General features: G+C 33.4%; 1 long non-coding RNA gene and 1 pseudogene across 3 annotated transcripts; both read left to right on the forward strand.

Moving 5' to 3' along the window:
• The first annotated feature begins 1,741 nt into the window (after positions 1-1,741).
• On the forward strand, positions 1,742-1,822 carry LOC133833328 (small nucleolar RNA snoR128; annotated as a pseudogene).
• A 168-nt stretch (positions 1,823-1,990) lies between these two features.
• On the forward strand, positions 1,991-5,161 carry LOC133829133 (uncharacterized). 3 transcript variants are annotated; one of them, XR_009891557.1, is made up of 4 exons: positions 1,991-2,093; positions 2,200-2,271; positions 4,730-4,802; positions 5,067-5,161. It is a non-coding gene; the product is annotated as an uncharacterized LOC133829133 (long non-coding RNA). The 3 variants fall into 3 exon arrangements; XR_009891559.1 differs by lacking the exon at positions 5,067-5,161 and adding an exon at positions 4,917-5,046; XR_009891558.1 differs by lacking the exons at positions 4,730-4,802; positions 5,067-5,161 and adding an exon at positions 2,355-2,396.
• The last annotated feature ends 2,251 nt before the right edge of the window (positions 5,162-7,412 follow it).

Below are 7,412 nucleotides of genomic sequence, written 5' to 3' on the forward strand. Positions count from 1 at the left end.
TCATTTGTCTCCTGAAAATTTGTGAAACCCGAGAGAGACCCATTTCTCATACCTTTTTTCCCCTTCTCCTTCTCGTCTCTCTCTTCCCTTCGCCCTAGCCGCACTCCCGTAACCACCATCATCCTCAGCTCCGACCACCTAACCACACCACAAGAATTTTATTCTCAATCTTTCTCTCTCCCATTTCTCCTCATCCCCGATTGTCTCATCCATTTCTCCTCATCCCCGATTGTCTCATCCATTTCTCCAATCATCCTCATGGATTTCTAGCAATCATTCTCGCGACTTCTCTAAACCACGTGAAAAGCTTTCGGATCCTCAACAAATAGGTATGTTCTTACTCAGCTGCTTGAAAATTATTTCAATCCAATTGAAATAAAGCACTGGTGATGCCTCGCCGGGACCATCACCGTCACTGCCACCAACTTCTTTCCCCCAAACTTTGCTCTGTCCAAGGACAACGGTGGCTGGTGTAATCCTCCGCTCCAGCACTTCGATTTGGCCGAGCCTGCTTTCCTTCAAATTGCTCAGTATCGTGCTAGAATTGTGCCAGTTGTATTCAGAAGGTAACACAACACAAACTCTTCTCTCTTTTCTTTTCTTTTTTTCTATTTATTTTTCTTTTTTGAAATTTTAAATGGAAAAAAATTAGTGTAATTGCTATAATTGATTAGTATGATAGTGATGATCTTTTCTCTTCACAAAAAGACCGAACAAGAAATTATTAGTTTTACACTATAGCTAATTTGTAAATACAGTTCAAGGCGTGAGAACATATAAATCCATTTAAGATGATATTATATTTTGTTCTTTTCAAAATTTGGTGTGCATATAAACTGTTCGATTAAATTCCTCAATAACCTGTAATTCTATTTTCTTGTGTATGTACGAATTTTAACTCAAGCTTCGATGCTTGCCTAAAGAACTTCCCACTTCTCTGTTCCACATTCCTAATCTAAGTACCCTCAACTACTCCACTAAGCCCAATCATGTCATCACCTCCGTTAGAATCGAAGACAAGCCTCCTTCTTCTTCCACCACCACCACCACCATCGGCTAGCTATATGCATATATATGAGATATGTTAATAAGTTTGATATCATAGTGATCAATTTTATGAGTTTTGGAATTATAATAATTGTAAGTGTTAGTGTAAGACCCGTGTATTTAATGCTCTTTAGCTATAAATATATATAAATGGCTTTATGAATGTGAATGAGGTAAGTTTTAGTTATATATAGTGGGATGTGCTCTGTTCCATAATTTTACTGCTTTTGATGGTCTTGCTTGCCTTTTTAAAGTATATATTACTAATCTTTTAAATAATGCATTAGAAGTGTTTGAATAAATGCTTCACTGAGATATATGTGAATAATATCTTTAAACTAAACTCACAATGTTCAAATTTATTAGAGGTGTAATATTTTCAGTTTTATTCCCCAATTGATACTTGATTTATCTAAGTTTTGCATAGATGGTATTAATTTGCTGTTATTCGTAGACTTTATGCAAATGGTAAGTATCTTTAATATCTTTAAATAAACTTATGATTCTCAATAAAGTGGTATTTTATATCAGTTAAAATAAGTGGCTCGTATATATGTACAATTTAGGAGATATAAGTAACAAAGATTATCATGTGTTTATTTTTCTCCAATCCCACTACAAAAGCTCACCTTATTGGGCTCCACGACAACTATAAATTATCATGTGTTTAAAAATGATGTTTGTTTTTATCTACTTGCTATTATGAGATCAGGAAGTGATGAAAGTTAAACTTATTTGCTTTATGAGTCGTTATCCTGAGCGGTTACCTGAGCAACATAAGGTTCTCCAGAAGCACAATTTATTAGTAGATAAGATGAGGGTAGAACACCATTTCATGTCTATTGTTATGCTTGTTGTTTGTTGATATATACACATGCATACTGACATGTCAGTATATTGAGTTTAATTGTCATTAACAGATAATTTTTCACTACTTGCAGTTTGAATCTGAAGACACTTACTCTTTCTTACTTTTTGGTGGCGGTGCCTTGCTTACCCTGTGGCTAGCATCAGCTGTTGTTGGAGCAATTGATTCTATCCCGGTGGTGTGTAGGCTTTTCCTTAGCATCTTTGTTTTTCAATCAAGTCAATAGATTGTTTTTCCCTAAGTTGGCATATTGATGATATGCTTAATTCAATGAAATGAATCAGTTCCCCAAATTGTTGGAGATTGTTGGTCTTGGCTATACAGTTTGGTTCGCATCTCGCTATCTGATATTCAAGGTAAAAGTACTAAATGTTTTGCATTATGAGTGATGCTTTACATTTTGAGTAGTCATGTCCATTTTTGATTTTATGACTTGCAGAAAAGAAGGGAGGAGTTAATTGCTTGCATTATTCATTTTACTTTCATACCATGTTCCTTGAGGCTTTTTAGTAATGTTAATACAAACTGTGAATTTAATTGAGAGGTGGATATACTTACTATTAGCCCTTCGGTTTTTTACGACTACCATCAGATATTCCCTCCATGATTATCCTTTTCTTGAAGCTTAGTTTTTTTTTTCCTGCTGGTTTAAGTGACCGCTATTTAGTTTCTCTTCGGTTTATCTTGTTTTTTTTCTTCTGAATTTTGGTTATTTTAGTTAGTTCTGCTGGTCTCATGACTTAGTCCTCCTATGTTTTTCGTTTTTTACTTGTACTCAGAACTCTGTTTTGTTTAGTTTTGACGAATAGCACCCCTATGTTTATAGGGCATTCAACTAGGAAAAAAAACATCACATATAAAAATGAAACAAAATAAAAAAACACGTAAAATTAGGAAAAAAGAAAGAAAGAGAAACTACTGTATTTGTGGTAAATTCCCAAAATAAAACTGTGTAAATAAATTTTAACGTAATAAATAAAATCAACAAGGGTTTGTTGTGTTATTTTTTGTACACATTTTGAATATTTTTGTATAAAAAAATGATACTTTTAAAAAAAAATAAAAATTAAGAAATTTGCTTAAGAAAATCATGTAAACAGAAAATCATGGATTCCCTGTACTTTTTAGCTTAAGAAATTTGCTTGTCATGTCTCATTTTCTGTTTCTTGTGAACCTTTGTTATTGACACCGAGTTAGATGCATTTTTTACTGACTCAGGTCAAAAGAACACTAGAATTAAGGCACAGCATTTAAGTTTAGACAATGTTACAAAGAACTTGAGAAAGTTCTATGCACAAGCTTACTTGGGACAATCACCAAAACAAGCTCCAAAGTATTGGCTTCATTTTCAAGTTTCTGTGCTATCGCTTGGTTGGAATACTTACTTTGTCTCAAAGGCATATAGTACAGGTAATTGAGTTCAAACATGCTAGTCAAATTATATTGAACATATAGTTGATTCTTATGAAGCTCACCATTAAGATACAATGTCATACAGTATGCATAAAGAGTAATGCATGTTGGTGAATTGGATTGCTTACTTATTTATAGTAGTGTTTGAAACTAATTTGTTTGATGTGATCTGAACTAGTAACTAAAGTTGTTTCAGTGGTTGGAGAAGAGCGTATTGCCCAGTACTTACTTGCAGTTTTAAATACCCGAGGGACTCCTTTTCATTGGAAGCACTGGAACAACAGGAGAGTAGAAGGAATTCGATATGATTTTGCTGAAACAGTGGAACATAGTCTTCAAGATCTTCGATCAAGGAGAAAACCGCAGGATAAGTCTAGTGTTCTATACATTGAGGTAAATACCATTTCTGTTTTTCTAGGAGTTGCAATTTCAATGGTTGATATCTTGAGGTTGCTACTTCTTGAATAGGCTTGGTAATGTTTATACTTGTCAAGATAAATTAAGTAGATGTGTGCAGGTTTTCTTTCATGCATTATAGCAGAATATCCTTAAGAACTCCATAAAACTGGATATGAGTAAAAACGCGAATGTAATGCTGCCATTTGTGTGCTTATTTAACTGCCAATCTATAAAATCTCTTGCAAGTCTTTCTCACTGGAACATACAAATAAAATGAGTGAAGGAAACCTTAAAAGGCTCATACTAGGAACATACTTTAGCCAAACAGGAAAACCTCTGTAAAAATCACAGTTAGAAATTTTTAAGGGTCAAAATGGTGAGCACACTGAAAACTTGACTTTAAAGATGGTGGCATGTCTTCTTCCATAAAATAATAATAACAGCACGTACAAAATTTCTACCTATCAAATATTAAAGCCCTCAGTGGCCTATCGGCAGTATCTTGAGGTGGGGGAATCCTCTCCACGATTGCATTTAATATTTCAGTGATACCTATCCCCTCCTACATATACATGTTTATGTACAAGTTTCTCTTGAAACTTTACACAAAAGTATTGTTTTCAAATTGTTTTTTTCAGCTGGTCTGTGTTTTTTGCATAATAAAGAAAGGGAAGACATAAAGCATAGTAAGAAGAATAGCATTAGAAAAGGTGATAATTCATTAAGCTTCTGTTGATGAAGAAGTTTATCAAAATTAGACACCATAGAAGTTTAGACTATTAGAAAAGTATTATAATAACTAATCAGATAAAGTCATATGAGTTTGATCTGTTCTGACTTTATATGGATTTGTTCTATTTCCTTGTGGACAGCCCTTTGAGTTCCCACTCTGCAATTTAATGAAACTCCTATTCAAAATTCATCTTTTCTTCAATTCAGTTGTTCTTTTGACAGATTTTCACTTAATTAATTTTGTAAATTTTTCTTTTTCTCCACATTTAGTGCCACATCAGGGGGTATTCTAGACAGAGCTGTTGAAGCAGAGGATAAGAAACATGGAGATATTCTAAGACTGGTAAATTTTATTCTTCTTCTACATTGTACCCTTGGTGCAAAACATTGTCAATTCAGTTTGGTATTGTTTTTTCAATAACTCATAAGGGAAAATATATTACAATGTTGTGAGCAGGACCATTTCAGCTCAAGATCTGTCCCATTTTTCAAGTTTGTATTTTTTTTCTACATTTTTATTTCTGCTCTCTTTGTCTCTCTCGGCTCCCTCTCTCTCTCTCTATCTCTCACTCATCTCTTTTTTGCATTTCTTAACTATTTTTACCAGCAAGTTTCAGAATAATACTTAGGGGGGAAGTTGTGGAACATCAACATATCGCTAATGATCTCAAATTTCAACAATTTATTGTGTATAAACCTCAGAATGCAAGAGCTGTTGAGGTTTTTTATATTGTGTTGTTTCAGTTGTCTTCATCATGTTTCAATGATTTCCAGGATGCTATTAGTTCATAATTTCTGTTGGTGCTTGCAGCTCTTTGGTTTAACTTGATCTTCTTTCTCTCATTATTCAGGGTCAAATTATAAAAACTATTGGGTTTCTTAACAACTTCTTTCTGTTGGTACTTGATGCAAAGGTTTTTGTGCCTTCTTACCCAAAATCTCTGACTGAGTTGATGGGAAAGTCTTCTATTTTGCTTATCAATGGAAGCTTGCAAAGGAGAATCCATGGACTAGTGGGTGGCTTCTTTAAATCTCCACAGCTCAAGGCTCAAATCACCAGAGACATGTACAAGTATGTCCAATAATCTATGACAAATTGGAGCCATGACCGACCCATCTACATTCAGGATGAAACCAAAAATGTAAGCTCTCTTTCTCACACATCTTGATCTTGGGGAATGAGTTGTGAGGATATTCTTTAATATTTGAAGTTAAGAAAGGAAAAATAAACAATAAAGACTATTACTTGGTTCATCTGAGTTTAGTTTTTTTGGGAAGAGTTTGAAGTAGACACAGCATAAAACAAAAGATGCCTTCTATCTTTAAAGTTTAAACCTTTGGCCTTTTTTGTGTGGTTAAGATATTTTTAGGGGGTGATTTATTTATATACATAAATATTTATTTGTTTGGGGGGATAAAGAATTTGTCTGTGAAACAGTGAAAGTAATAATTATTGATTTTTGAAATACCCCATCTCTGGCATCTACTTAGGTTTGAAAATGATATGCTAAATAGAAAAGGTGAACCAGTTGTTATGGGGTTCATAATAAGTTTGTGAAAATTTATGACTAAAGTTATTTTTTTAGTTACAAACAACTTTTTGTTGTGACTAACAAGTTGTGACAAAATGATAACTTTTCTGTAGAATAAGTACAATAGAGAACAAGAAATCCTCGTAAAGGAATGTCGAAAAGGTAAAAAAGTGTAGTAATGAGTAAAACCTTGATGGTAATAATTTTCATAGGTGTTAGAATGTTGGAGAATCACACTAATCCTTGTCGATGGAGTTTCTCAGGCTTTAATCTAACTTGTACAAAAGGACTTTTTTTTCTACAGTGATAGATGTTTCAGGCTCCATCTAAAGAAATGCATATTGAGTAAAAGTTGGTCCACCACATACTCAAAAGTAGAAATAATAAAAGAAATTAATTTGACTATAGCCATATAGCCTGTAGCCATATAGCCTTGTTGTGCATTTTCACATTGTTTAATAATCTCCTTTACTTTGCTGAAATTTATTCCATATAAACTATTCTTTCACTGGGAAAAATGTGTCTTGCCTTAACATATCCCTGCATGTACTGGTTAATAGAAACAATTATGGTATTGGATTTATAATTATGTTTTTCTATATTTCTTTTATTATTGTTTATTTATTTTATCACATGTTCTCCATCTGCAACCCTTTTGTCTAATTACTTTCTATTTATGCTGCTGGGTGCTCCTTTTGTATAGTTCTTTATTCTGGCAATTAGATAGCCTCCATTATAGTTGCGTTTTAGATGTAGTGTATGTTGGGCAATTTTTTTTTTACCCTTGTGGTTTTTCTGCTATTCTTTTCTTTTTTATTTCCTTCTTTCTTGCTTTACTTATTTGTTAAATCAGAGATGCGAGGCATAATTGTAACTTTATTTTTCTGATATGAGAAAGAAAAACAAAATAAAAATCAATTCCATAGTTTGCTAACTAGATAAACAGAGTCATTTGGCTCTGTTTCTTTGCTGTTGGGAGCTGTTCTTTTAGTTTTGTTCAAGTTTCTATTGTAAATTTATTAGGTATAGTGTTTCTTTTCCTGTTGGAAGACTAGGTAAGGGTAGACTAGACTCGTTTTCCCATACAGCTGCTTGAAGAAGACTTGAGATTCAGTTAGGTCAATCACTTTGGGGACTTTCTAGTCCAACTTCTTTGTTTGAATTCCATGGAAGAAAAGCTGCATGTAGAAATACAACTTTTCATTTCTTGAGAAGAAAAATCATTATCCACCTTTGATATTTGGTGTCTTGCTTGGTCCCACCTTATGGTGCTTCAAGCAAGGCCTTTCTTTTGCTGTGAGTATGTTATGTTATGATGGATAATTTTGATTAATAAAATTTGAGTGTTGTATTGCGTGATTTTACTTCTCATTATATAGTTTCTCTAGAATAAAATTTGAGGGTAATTTTTGTGCTTTCTT

Source organism: Humulus lupulus, chromosome 4, assembly GCF_963169125.1.
Source record: "Humulus lupulus chromosome 4, drHumLupu1.1, whole genome shotgun sequence".
Lineage (NCBI taxonomy): Eukaryota > Viridiplantae > Streptophyta > Magnoliopsida > Rosales > Cannabaceae > Humulus > Humulus lupulus.